This window comes from Salvelinus namaycush, chromosome 31, assembly GCF_016432855.1.
Source record: "Salvelinus namaycush isolate Seneca chromosome 31, SaNama_1.0, whole genome shotgun sequence".
NCBI classification, from domain to species: Eukaryota; Metazoa; Chordata; class Actinopteri; order Salmoniformes; family Salmonidae; genus Salvelinus; species Salvelinus namaycush.
Genome location: NC_052337.1, coordinates 11,466,155 through 11,480,065, shown reverse-complemented (window position 1 = coordinate 11,480,065; position 13,911 = coordinate 11,466,155). Strand labels below are relative to the sequence as shown.

At 47.2% G+C, this 13,911-nt stretch overlaps 1 protein-coding gene across 2 annotated transcripts in view; it reads left to right on the top strand.

The window, feature by feature from the left end:
- The window catches only part of LOC120025767 (collagen alpha-1(V) chain-like), a 147,132-nt gene that overhangs the window by 12,498 nt on the left and 120,723 nt on the right, over positions 1-13,911 (top strand). The window lies entirely within an intron of this gene.

The window sequence follows — 13,911 nt, the reverse complement described above, 5'->3', positions numbered from 1 at the left end:
TCCAAAAGTCCGATAGCCATTGGAAAGTACTGTCTGTTCTGCTGTGTGTGTGTGTGTGTGTGTGTGTGTGTGTGTGTGTGTGTGTGTGTGTGTGTGTGTGTGTGTGTGTGTGTGTGTGTGTGTGTGTGTGTGTGTGTGTGTGTGTGTGTGTGTGTGTGTGTTAGGCCTTTATTAGTGTTATTCTGTTATAGGGTTGTAGCATTTTGGAGATTTTGCTTATTTTCTCTCTGCTCTGTTCATCTTGTTCATGTCTGTCCAAAGAGCTGGTGGGGGAGATGGATTGTTCTGGAATGCGAGTGCTGTCTTGTTTTGTCGTTAGTCGTCCAGCAGTCAGCCCCCAGCCCTCAGAACGAGATCAGCAGCAAGAGGAACAGAGGATGCAAGGGAGCCCAAGGAGCGGAGAGAGGAGGAAAGATTGAGAGACAAAGAAAGTGAAAGAGAGACAGATAAAGAGGGAGAGGGAGATAAGTGGACTGAGAGAGAGAGAGAGAGAAAAGACAGAGCGAGATTCAAGAGGTAAGAGGGCAGAGTGAGAGAGGGCAGAGTGAGAGAGGGCAGAGTGAGAGAGGGCAGAGTGAGAGAGGGCAGAGTGAACGAGGGCAGAGTGAACGAGGGCAGAGTGAACGAGGGCAGAGTGAGAGAGGGCAGAGTGAACGAGGGCAGAGTGAGAGAGCATGGAGGAGTGGAGGAATGCAATTGAGTGAGGACAGAAAGAGAAGACAAGACAAGGGATTGACAAGTACAGCCAGACTTGCTAAGAGGGAGCCACATAATAGCTGCAGAAGGAGAGAGAGAGAGAGAGAGAGAGAGAGAGAGAGAGAGAGAGAGAGAGAGAGAGAGAGAGAGAGAGAGAGAGAGAGAGAGAGAGAGAGAGAGAGAGAGAGAGAGAGAGAGAGAGAGAGAGAGAGAGAGAGAGAGAGAGAGAGAGAGAGAGAGAGAGAGAGAGAGAGAGAGAGAGAGAGAGAGAGAGAGAATGCTGTGTGTCTCGAGAGTGCCATTTCTCTGCAGTCAGTCTGGCTGTAAACTGAGTGTTTAAGAGTGAGCAGCAGGAACTTGCAAGAGTCAGTTTTTCCATCTTAGTCTGCTGCTGTAGAGGGGAGGGAGGGAAGACGGGAGGGAGGATGGTAGATACTGATTTATTTCTCTCTGGTCTGAGACTGCTCATCGCTTGCTGTGGAGACAATGAAGCAAACCACCTGGCATTCTCCCTGCTAAAGCAATAAGACCAGGGCTAAAGTCCTGACAGAGTAGACTGAGAAGACCAGGGCTGAAGTCCTGACAGAGTAGACTGAGAAGACCAGGGCTGAAGTCCTGACAGAGTAGACTGAGAAGACCAGGGCTAAAGTCCTGACAGAGTAGACTGAGAAGACCAGGGCTAAAGTCCTGACAGAGTAGACTGAGAAGACCAGGGCTAAAGTCCTGACAGAGTAGACTGAGAAGATCAGGGCTAAAGTCCTGACAGAGTAGACTGAGAAGACCAGGGCTAAAGTCCTGACAGAGTAGACTGAGAAGACCAGGGCTAAAGTCCTGACAGAGTAGACTGAGAAGACCAGGGCTAAAGTCCTGACAGAGTAGACTGAGAAGACCAGGGCTAAAGTCCTGACAGAGTAGACTGAGAAGCACAAGCCAGCGCTCACACGCACATGTGGTGAACGAGTACACACATGCAGGCAGATGCGCATGCACTCTCACAAACATTAGTCTAGCTGGAGCTACTCCTGGCTTAATGAGAGTGTGTCTACCTGTTTGTCGTTAGATGAGTGTGAAGTGATAAAGCTGCTGCTTTTTACACTGTTACACTCGCAGAACTTGGCAAGGCGAAGCAACCGTCGACCGTCGGTGCTCTCATACTCCCTAAAGACCATCGCTTGGAAAAGCGGGAAAAAAGCTGCAATATTACCGTTTGTCCCTCTTGAGCCACTATAGCAATAACATAACCAGAAACACTCCCTCAAAATAAATACATCAAGAAATCAGTCATCACATTTTTGCAGAGGTCTTAATCGTGCAAATTTGACATCTAGCTAATATGTTTGGTGCAGTATTTCTCAAGTGGAAAAATGTGCATGAAAAGGAATAGTCTCTCGTTGAATGACAACCAACACTTCATGTTCCCGCTCCTACTAGGAGTAGGACCAATCACAGACGAAGGGGCATGGACTTCCTCTCCCAAACTTGGTGTGCACGAACAGCAGAAAAAAACTCCCCAAGACCAAAACATCACAGAATTGTTGTAATGATATATGCACAAACTGTTACGACTGTACAGCATACGGTAAGCCTTAAACACAGCGCCCTGAACGATCAGCAGATGAACGCTAGATCACATTCAGTGCAATGTGTGCGAGCCTTACGTGTATGTGAATAAGAGTGTGTTTTTGTCTCGGTGTGAGCACACAGTTTAGTGTGTGTGTGTGTGTGTGTGTGTGTAACTGTCTGAATTCCATGTGTTCTTTGTCTTGTCTGGTGTTTCCTGTTATTCAGAGTGCGATTGCGAGCTAGCTGAAGTTATTCTCTAGGAACTCTGTCTGTCTGACTGTGTGTGTGTCGTCTTGTGACTGGCACGCACACAACGGCCTGGTCAAGACCAGAGAAATGAGAGCTATGGAAACAACTGAGCCAGTCTCTCTCCTCTCTGCTCTCTCCTCTGCTCTCTGCTCTCTCCTCTCCTCTCTGCTCTCTCCTCTCCTCTGCTCTCTGCTCTCTGCTCTCTCCTCTCTCCTCTCTGCTCTCTCCTCTCCTCTGCTCTCTGCTCTCTGCTCTCTGCTCTCTGCTCTCTGCTCTCTGCTGCCCTGCTCTCTCCTCTCTGCTCTCTCCTCTGCTCTCTGCTCTCTGCTCTCTGCTGCCCTGCTCTCTCCTCTCTGCTCTCTCCTCTGCTCTCTGCTCTCTGCTCTCTGCTGCCCTGCTCTCTCCTCTCTGCTCTCTCCTCTGCTCTCTGCTCTCTGCTCAGTCACTGGGAGAGGTACTTCTATGTGTTTACTTGATATCTATGCTTCTGTTTCATGTGAATACTGTTTTGGTGAGCTTGTGTGTATGTGTGCGTGTCTGTGTGTATGAGAGCGAGAAAGAGAGAGAAAGAAAGAAAGAGAGAGAGGGAGAAACAGAGACAGAGAGGGAGGGAGGGAGGGGTAGCACTTTTTCGGAACAGGTATCGTTTCAGTTGTAAGAAAATGGTCAGTAAATCAGGCAGACTGCTGCGATGCACAATGGGTTTATTGTTGCTGACATTAGTGTGTGTGTGCGTGTGTGTGTGTGCATGCGTGCGTGTGTGTTGTGAGTGTGTGTGTCCTGTCAGTGTGTCTATGTAGTGGGGTGTAATGTAGTGTACGTAATGACCACAGGCTAATCTTAGGGGCGAGTCATATGATTACTCCACCAACACCCTCAGGTCAACGCTGATGGCTACCTGTCAGTTTGGAGGGTGACTGAAGGCATGTGTGTGTATTTGCGCATGTGTGTGTTTTTGCATGTCCCTGTGTGTGTGTGTGCGTGTGTGTGTGTGTGTGTGTGTGTGTGTGTGTGTGTGTGTGTGTGTGTGTGTGTGTGTGTGTGTGTGTGTGTGTGTATTTTGATCTAAGGGGTTAATTGAACATTAGCCAAAATATTCTGACATATGTCATCATATCAGTCACATGTGCACTTATAATGCTCAGATTTGACATCTACTGTACACGTCACTTCTGGCATCCATCCAAGTTGGGATAAGAGTTAAAAGACCCCACACCCTCCCTCCCCCCATCTGGGATGCTGCGCTGTAGGAGGGGGAAGTTCTGCTTCCCACTCTGCCCTGGTTGTTTTCGCTGCCCTGGTCTCTTGGCGACGGGCTGACAGACAGTCGGACAGACAGGCGGGTGGACAGAGGGTCGGCCACAGAGACAGACTCCACGCTGCTGCTAATTGCTCTTTGTCCTCAGCGCCAGGTCAAGCATGTGCCTTAGTGCCAGGAGAACACAACCAGCCTGGCCTCAGCCTGCAGGAGGAGGGAGGGGAGAAACACTGGTTACATCCCAAATGGCACCCTATTGCCTTTTTGTGCACTACTTTGACCAGGATTTATAGGGCTCTGGTCAAAAGTAGTGTACTATGTAGGGAATAGGGTGCCATTTGGGATTCAGACAGTGCAAGAGGGAAGAATGTTAATCCTGGTTCCTGCTCTGTAAAAAGCTACCCCTGCTTCACTGGGCCTGTTGCCTGCCCTGCTCCACCAGCAGGGAATGAGACGCGTCACACTGAATGGACAACAGTCACTGAATGGACTTTGGTGTGTGTGTATGGGGGGGTGGATATGTGTGTGTGTGTGTGTGTGTGTGTGTGTGTGTGTGTGTGTGTGTGTGTGTGTGTGTGTGTGTGTGTGTGTGTGTGTGTGTGTGTGTGTGTGTGTGTGTGTGTGTGTCGAGACTGCGTGAGACGAGGGGGTCTGCGACTGTCTTGGCACCCAGCCCAAATCAGGATTCTTAACCTGGCGCTGGAGCTACTGCTCAGAGAGAAAGACAACAAGGAAGGGAGGGAAAGACAACAACGTCTATTCCACGTTGGTTCAACGTTATTTCATTGAAATGACGTGATAGCAACGTTGATTCAATCAGTGTATGCCCAGTGGGGGAGGGAGGGAGGGAGTGAAAGAAGGGTTGGCAACCACATCAAGCCTCTCCCCATTGCGAACTTTCTCCAGGAACAGTGTGAAGAAATGTAAAGCTTTTTAATCTCATGTTAATACATTTTCACTTACGATATATTTTATGAGTTCATTATCCTTTACAGTGCTGCTACAGTACCTCCCAAAGCCAGCCTGTCTGGCAAAACAGATCTATAAAAAAGGCCAACAATGAAGGTCTCTTCACACACACTACTTATACATTACCATAAAGACTAACAGGAGAGTGTGAGTAGATGGACATTTAGCACCAATATCAGCCTGTAGGTACCGAAGACAGTAAAAGGACAGGGGGAGAGGTGGAGAGGGAGAGGGGAGAGGAGAAATGGAGAGGGGAAGAGGGGAGAGCATAGCCACGGGAAGTAGCGGTTCTGAGGGCGTTGCAGCACTCCATGAAAAATCTGACATAGTGTCCTACTTTTCACCAGGGCCCATAGGGCAGTTACATCCAGGTGTGTGTGGGTGACTTCAGGGTTGTAGTTATTGTTCTGTGTCAGTTGGATCTTCTCCCTGCTGTTCTCTGTTTTAGGCTGCACTATGTGCTGTGCTAATTGTAGCTATGAACCTGTGGTCGGTTTCAGTGTTGCAGAGCCATTCCACATCCAAGGTTCTGTAGCTGTGTTGGCCTCAATATGTCATTAAGCACTGGCACAGAGAAGGATGTGTGCCTGTGATGTGGCTCTGCTCCACGGTGTGCCAAGTACGGGCGATGAGAGAGAGAGAAATAGAGAGAGAGAAAGAGAGAGAGGGGCAGAGAGAGGGGCAGAGAGAGAGAGAGAGAGAGAGAGAGAGAGAGAGAGAGAGGGGTGAGAATTTAATTTCATTATTAAATATTGAAGAATGAGAACTGTATAGAATGCTTTTGCCGTAGAGTAAATGTATCCACCCAAAGCTCAGTCCCAGTACCAGTCAGTCTCACACAGACAGCACCTCTCTCAGTCTTCTCTGGTAGTTCTGGGCTGTGGTCAGCCTGTGTTTACCCAGGGAAAAGCTCTGGCCCTAGCTTCAGTCAGGGTTCATCCTGTTCCTAAGGTGTTGCTCCCCCAAAGGGAGCTGCCATGCTAATTAGACAAACACTTCATCTTAATAAGGTGGGATTGAGAGCCATACCTGTGGGCTAGGATGTGGTTAACTGCCACCTCAGGAGGGTCGGAGGGAGGTGAGGGAAGTGTGACTGGGGTTTGGAGGTGTGTGTGTTTACCGAACTTGAGTTATTGCTACTGCTGTTGAATTGGGCTAAACACACAGGAACATGCGTGAACATATACAGGACAGCTTATAGAAAAAAACACTGCTGCTTGATCACAGCCAAACTTCCTCTTATTCCTCCTCATCCTCTTCATCTTCCTCTTCCTCATCTTCGTCCTCCTCATCCTCCTCCTCTTCCTCATCCTTCTCTTCCTCCTCTTCCTCCTCCTCCTCTTCCTCCTCCTCCTCTTCCTCCTCCTTTTTGTCTCCAATCCCTGCAACCATGTGACTCATATTGCACTATATAGGGAATAGGGTGTCATTTCCAATTTAGATTATGTATTATTGAATTGCTTATAATATAATAATAATATAATATAATAATAATATAATATAATAATAATATATTATTAATGTAATAATATTTATTATAATAATAATAACAAATAATGTATGCCATTTAGCAGATCAAACCCACAGTGCTACAACTGAGGTAGTCCTATGGCTAGTTGGTCTCTCCAATGAAGCCATTCACACTGTTTGCTAACATAATTGCAGTCATCAGCTAATTGCAGCTGTCAGTGTCATCTGTTGTGGCTGTTTGCTAAGTATAGAGCTGTTAGCCAACTTTAGCTGTTAGCTAATTGCAGCTAATTTGCCAGTTTCTAATGTTAGCTCGTACTAGCTGTTTGCTCATTGTAGTTATTGTAGTAGAGTAGACGTCTTTACATTTGAGTGAAGTGAAAGCCAACAACCCTTTCATCCCGACCCTGCCTAGCTAAGCCCAAATAAACAGACACGTGCTTCTAAGTCAACGGGGTCAGATATAACCTCAGTTGAATTTTAATGACATACTAGCGTCCTCTCTCCTCTCCAAACCCATTGGAGGAGAAGGCCCCGTGTGGCTCAGTTGGTAGATCATGGCGCTTGCAACGCCAGGGTTGTGGGTTCGATTCCCACGGGGGGCCAGTACAAAAAAAAAAAAAAAAAAAAAAAAAAAGTACGAATGTATGTACTTGTAAGTCGCTCTGGATAAGAGCGTCTGCTAAATGACTTAAATGTAAAGGTCAGAGAGGAGGGACCTCTGGCTTTTTCCTCCAATGGATTTTAAAAAGGAAGCGAGGAACACAAAGAATATGTTATTGAGATTTGCTTCTGGAACTGCAGAGTGGAGTTGGACAGGACTTTTATTAGGTATATAGGTTATTTATTGATGGGGTATCTTGTAATTAGCGACTATAGACACCTCTATGAAGTTGTAGTCGCTAGAATGGAGGATATGGCTGGTAGCTAGAATGGAGGATATGGCTGGTCGCTAGAATGGAGGATATGGCTGGTCGCTAGAATGGAGGATATGGCTGGTCGCTAGAATGGAGGATATGGCTGGTCGCTAGAATGGAAGGATATGGCTGGTCACTAGAATGGAGGATATGGCTGGTAGCTAGAATGGAGGATATGGCTGGTAGCTAGAATGGAGGATATGGCTGGTCGCTAGAATGGAGGATATGGCTGGTCGCTAGAATGGAGGATATGGCTGGTCGCTAGAATGGAGGATATGGCTGGTAGCTAGAATGGAGGATATGGCTGGTCGCTAGAATGGAGGATATGGCTGGTTGCTAGAATGGAGAATATGGCTGGTCGCTAGAATGGAGGATATGGCTGGTAGCTAGAATGGAGGATATGGCTGGTCGCTAGAATGGAGGATATGGCTGGTCGCTAGAATGGAGGATATGGCTGGTAGCTAGAATGGAGGATATGGCTGGTCGCTAGAATGGAGGATATGGCTGGTCGCTAGAATGGAGGATATGGCTGGTCGCTAGAATGGAGGATATGGCTGGTAGCTAGAATGGAGGATATGGCTGGTCGCTAGAATGGAGGATATGGCTGGTTGCTAGAATGGAGGATATGGCTGGTCGCTAGAATGGAGGATATGGCTGGTCGCTAGAATGGAGGATATGGCTGGTCGCTAGAATGGAGGATATGGCTGGTAGCTAGAATGGAGGATATGGCTGGTCGCTAGAATAGAGGATATGGCTGGTTGCTAGAATGGAGGATATGGCTGGTCGCTAGAATGGAGGATATGGCTGGTCACTAGACTAGAGGATATGGCTGGTCACGAGACTAGAGGATATGGCTGGTCACTAGACTGGAGGATATGGCTGGTCACTAGACTAGAGGATATGGCTGGTCACTAGACTGGAGGATATGGCTGGTCGCTAGAATGGAGGATATGGCTGGTCGCTAGAATGGAGGATATGGCTGGTCACTAGACTGGAGGATATGGCTGGTCGCTAGAATGGAGGATATGGCTGGTCACTAGAATGGAGGATATGGCTGGTAGCTAGAATGGAGGATATGGCTGGTCGCTAGAATGGAGGATATGGCTGGTCGCTAGAATGGAGGATATGGCTGGTCGCTAGAATGGAGGATATGGCTGGTCGCTGAATGGAGGTTTGGAGGATATGGCTGGTTTCTAGAATAGCAATCTGAGACAGACGACATACACCAGCCACTAATTACTTTAAAATACTTGCATAACGTTGGCTAGATTAACCAATAGCGATCATACTGTAACTCAGTGAGTATTAATGTAATCTGCCACATTCCTCCTACTACAAGGCCCTAAGTGATTTGATGAAGTCTGCCACATTCCTCCTAACACACGGCCCTAAGTGATTTGATGAAGTCTGCCACATTTCTCCTACTACAAGGCTCTAAGTGATTTGATGAAGTCTGCCACATTCCTCCTACCACAAGGCCCTAAGTGATTTGATGTAATCTGCCACATTTCTCCTACCACAAGGCCCTAAGTGATTTGATGAAGTCTGCCACATTCCTCCTACTACAAGGCCCTAAGTGATTTGATGAAGTCTGCCACATTCCTCCTACCACAAGGCCCTAAGTGATTTGATGTAATCTGCCACATTTCTCCTACCACAAGGCCCTAAGTGATTTGATGAAGTCTGCCACATTCCTCCTACCACAAGGCCCTAAGTGATTTGATGTAATCTGTCACATTTCTCCTACCACAAGGCCCTAAGTGATTTGATGAAGTCTGCCATATTCCTCCTACCACAAGGCCCTAAGTGATTTGATGTAATGTGCCACATTTCCCCTACCACAAGGCCCTAAGTGATTTGATATAGTCTGCCACATTCCTCCTACCACAAGGCCCTAAGTGATTTGATGAAGTCTGCCACATTCCTCCTACCACAAGGCCCTAAGTGATTTGATGAAGTCTGCCACATTCCTCCTACCACAAGGCCCTAAGTGATTTGATGAAGTCTGCCACATTCCTCCTACTACAAGGCCCTAAGTCATTTGATGAAGTCTGCCACATTTCTCCTACCACAAGGCCCTAAGTGATTTGATTTAGTTTGCCACGTTTCTCCTACCACAAGGCCCTAAGTGATTTGATATAGTCTGCCACGTTCCTCCTACCACAAGGCCCTAAGTGATTTGATGAAGTCTGCCACATTCCTCCTACCACAAGGCCCTAAGTGATTTGATGAAGTCTGCCACGTTCCTCCTACCACAAGGCCCTAAGTGATTTGATGTAGTCTGCCACATTCCTCCTACTACAAGGCCCTAAGTGATTTGATGAAGTCTGCCACATTTCTCCTACCACAAGGCCCTAAGTGATTTGATTTAGTTTGCCACGTTTCTTCTACCACAAGGCCCTAAGTGATTTGATATAGTCTGCCACGTTCCTCCTACCACAAGGCCCTAAGTGATTTGATGAAGTCTGCCACGTTCCTCCTACCATAAGGCCCTAAGTGATTTGATGAAGTCTGCCACATTCCTCCTACCACAAGGCCCTAAGTGATTTGATGAAGTCTGCCACATTCCTCCTACCACAAGGCCCTAAGTGATTTGATTTAGTTTGCCACGTTTCTCCTACCACAAGGCCCTAAGTGATTTGATATAGTCTGCCACGTTCCTCCTACCACAAGGCCCTAAGTGATTTGATGTAGTCTGCTACGTTCCTCCTACCACAAGGCCCTAAGTGATTTGATGAAGTCTGCCACGTTCCTCCTACCACAAGGCCCTAAGTGATTTGATGTAGTCTGCCACGTTCCTCCTACCACAAGGCCCTAAGTGATTTGATGTAGTCTGCTACGTTCCTCCTACCACAAGGCCCTAAGTGATTTGATGTAGTCTGCTACGTTCCTCCTACCACAAGGCCCTAAGTGATTTGATGTAGTCTGCCACGTTCCTCCTACCACAAGGCCCTAAGTGATTTGATGTAGTCTGCTACGTTCCTCCTACCACAAGGCCCTAAGTGATTTGATGTAGTCTGCTACGTTCCTCCTACCACAAGGCCCTAAGTGATTTGATGAAGTCTGCCACATTCCTCCTACCACAAGGCCCTAAGTGATTTGATGAAGTCTGCCACGTTCCTCCTACCACAAGGCCCTAAGTGATTTGATGTAGTCTGCCACATTCCTCCTACTACAAGGCCCTAAGTGATTTGATGAAGTCTGCCACATTTCTCCTACCACAAGGCCCTAAGTGATTTGATTTAGTTTGCCACGTTTCTCCTACCGCAAGGCCCTAAGTGATTTGATATAGTCTGCCACGTTCCTCCTACCACAAGGCCCTAAGTGATTTGATGAAGTCTGCCACGTTCCTCCTACCACAAGGCCCTAAGTGATTTGATGAAGTCTGCCACATTCCTCCTACCACAAGGCCCTAAGTGATTTGATGAAGTCTGCCACATTCCTCCTACCACAAGGCCCTAAGTGATTTGATTTAGTTTGCCACGTTTCTCCTACCACAAGGCCCTAAGTGATTTGATGTAGTCTGCCACGTTCCTCCTACCACAAGGCCCTAAGTGATTTGATGTAGTCTGCTACGTTCCTCCTACCACAAGGCCCTAAGTGATTTGATGTAGTCTGCCACGTTCCTCCTACCACAAGGCCCTAAGTGATTTGATGTAGTCTGCCACGTTCCTCCTACCACAAGGCCCTAAGTGATTTGATGTAGTCTGCTACGTTCCTCCTACCACAAGGCCCTAAGTGATTTGATGTAGTCTGCCACGTTCCTCCTACCACAAGGCCCTAAGTGATTTGATGTAGTCTGCCACGTTCCTCCTACCACAAGGCCCTAAGTGATTTGATGTAGTCTGCTACGTTCCTCCTACCACAAGGCCCTAAGTGATTTGATGTAGTCTGCCACGTTCCTCCTACCACAAGGCCCTAAGTGATTTGATGTTGTCTGCCACGTTCCTCCTACCACAAGGCCCTAAGCTAAGCCTGTTGTTACTATGAGACCTCAGTGGGTTTGGGTGTTTTCAGACTGTAATTTTAGTTCCCATCAGTTAGACTTGAGGGTTGACTTCATAGACAGAGGCCAGTGTGTTCAGCCACTGTATAATCAGTAGAGAGAGAGTCCCTGAATATATTGATCCAGGTGGGGGTTACATTAGATTGAAGGAGGAAAGCCTAGGAGTGTGTATGTGTCTTTTTCTATGTATTAAAGAACTTTATACTCTTTGCTTCATGTTTTATGCATGTACAGTATGTTTGTGTGTGCCTGCATGAGCCCTGTGTAAAATATGTGAATGAATGTGTGTGTGCATGTCTATGTATGTCTATGTGTGTGACAGTCCTGTCTTGATGTGGTGCCCAGTGGCTGGGGCCTCGTGGTCCTAACAGTCGGTCAATGTTCTTCTTCTGTGGTGGCTGTGGTGTAGTTTCATTCCTCTCTACCTCCACCCTTATAGGCCTCCAGTATCCCATGGGCCTTGTGGCTGGGTTTCCCAGGAGACCGACAGACTCTGGGCTGTTCAAAATGTATGCCATTTAGCAGATGCTTTTATCCAAAGCGACTTACAGTCGTGTGTGGGTGGCTCTGGGAATCAAACCCACAATCCTGGCGTTGCCACACTCTACCAACTGAGCCATACAGGACCTGTTGTCAGGTTGAGGATTAACAGTGTGGTGGTATGGGAGTGACTGGGAGCAGGATGGGAATGCCAGGCAGCATTCCCAACGGCACTCGAGAAAGGAGAGTCAGCAGGTTTATTCATATACTGAGTATTCTATTGTTGTAGATACAGTCTGTCCTCTGGGGACTCACGTGTACAGGATTACAGAGGTATTGTCGATAAAGAGAAAGATGACTCTTTTTTAAATACCTGCAATAATAATCACTATTTGTTGTACAGTTTTCCATCAGTTTAGTTTTAAGATATTTTCCCATTTTAAGTAGTTGGCTAGTGTTGATTTAAGTTTGTTTCACTTGATTTTGACAGTGGGAACTGTCCAACCCTAGTAGAGATTTTTAGGACAAGCTATCTAATTTCAGTCAGTCAATCTGGCCAGTGAAAGTCATTCTCTAGCTGCTGGGTACATTGTATCACTCACTCCCTTATGAGCTGATGATAAGAGACAAAGCAGTGTCTTTGTTTAGGCCATGCAACTAGATCAAGAGGCTCTGTCATTCTGTGGTATGTTGTTGTTGCAGGGGTGCCTCGTTCTCATACTGGAATGTCTTAGAGAGAGGGTGGGCAGGGAGGGGTAGGGCGTAGGTGATGGGTGGGTGTTGGTGGAAATTACTGCACCTTTCCACAGATATGACAAAGTCATCTGGCGTGTCTGTCAAATATGTCCCCCCTAGCATTGGGATAATGTGTTGGGTTCAGCTGCTGCTCACATTTGGATGGAAAGACAATTATGTAGTTAGATAATAAGAGTCTTCCGATTGAAGACAGGAAGAGAGGAGAGGGCCAGCTCATAGAGGAAGCAAGGGAAGGATAATGAGGGAGGGAGAGAAAGAGAGACAGAAAAAGACAGGGGGAAAAAAGAGGGAGTTGCCGAATTAATCTCCACATAGTTCACATTCTTTCATCTGACTCCAATCCCATGTATTTTCCTCTTAATGGTCTACACACACCCATATGAGAGGGTTCACTCCCCCCCTCTCTCTGTTGATATGACCTACCCAAGTGGGAGCACGAGTGTCGTTAGGTGTGTTTACATCCAGTATATGTGTGGGTCTGGGAACATAGCGAGCTGTGTGTGTGAGCTGTTTGATTTGGGTCAGATATCTGTTCAGAATCAGAGACTGTACACTACACAGTGTGGAATATAGTTAATCAAAATCACATTTTCAAATCTTTCTGTAGCTAGCTGACAGTGTTGCAATGCGTACTGCCTGATATCAACAGCAGTAAAGTGGAAGTTATGATGGATAGTGATCCATGGTCATGTGAATCTGTAGTGGATTTGGATCTGTCATTTTGTTTAGCTGTTGAATGGTTTATTTGAATTGATCTGCGCTGCATGTGAGAGACTGTAATGACCTCCAGATGGATGAAGTAATGGGGCAGTGGGAAGAGTGCCCGCGCTCCCTCCCTCACTCCCCCACTCCCTCCCGTCCTCCCTCTCTCCCCCACTCCCTCCCGTCCTCCCTCCCTCCATCCCTCCATCCCTCCATCCGTTTCTCTCCAGATGGATGGAGCTATTGAAAGCTCCTCTCTGAACAGCCTCAATAAATGTGTGTGGTCCTGGCTGACCTGACACCTGATCCTTCCTGCTTTACCTGTGTGTGTGTGTGTGTGTGTGTGTGTGTGTGTGTGTGTGTGTGTGTGTGTGTGTGTGTGTGTGTGTGTGTGTGTGTGTGTGTGTGTGTGTGTGTGTGTGTGTGTGTGTGTGTGTGTGTGTGTGTGTGTGTGTGTGTGTTTAAAGAGTGCCTTTCTCAGTCCAACTGGAGTGGTTCAACAGAACACAAGAATGCAAAAACAGGGTGCCAGAGAATGTGTGCTTTTGTTCTTAAAACCATGCCATAAACTGCTCCAGCTGTTGTTTTCCAACATTCAAACCCCCTCCCTTTTGTATTGGCGTCCCTCTACGCCCCAGTTAGACCCTGTCCCTATGTTGTCTCTACATGGTCCATCCCTTCTCCTGTCTCCAGACCCGTAGTGTGTGGCTGTGCTCCGAGCAGTACTGGGGCTATGCTATATGCTCTGGGCAGTATCCTTGAGGCAGAGACCATCGTAGCATTGTAGCATCTCGCTGCAGACACATCTGTTTGTTTGCGGCTCATTAGGTCATTGGGGTTGTTTT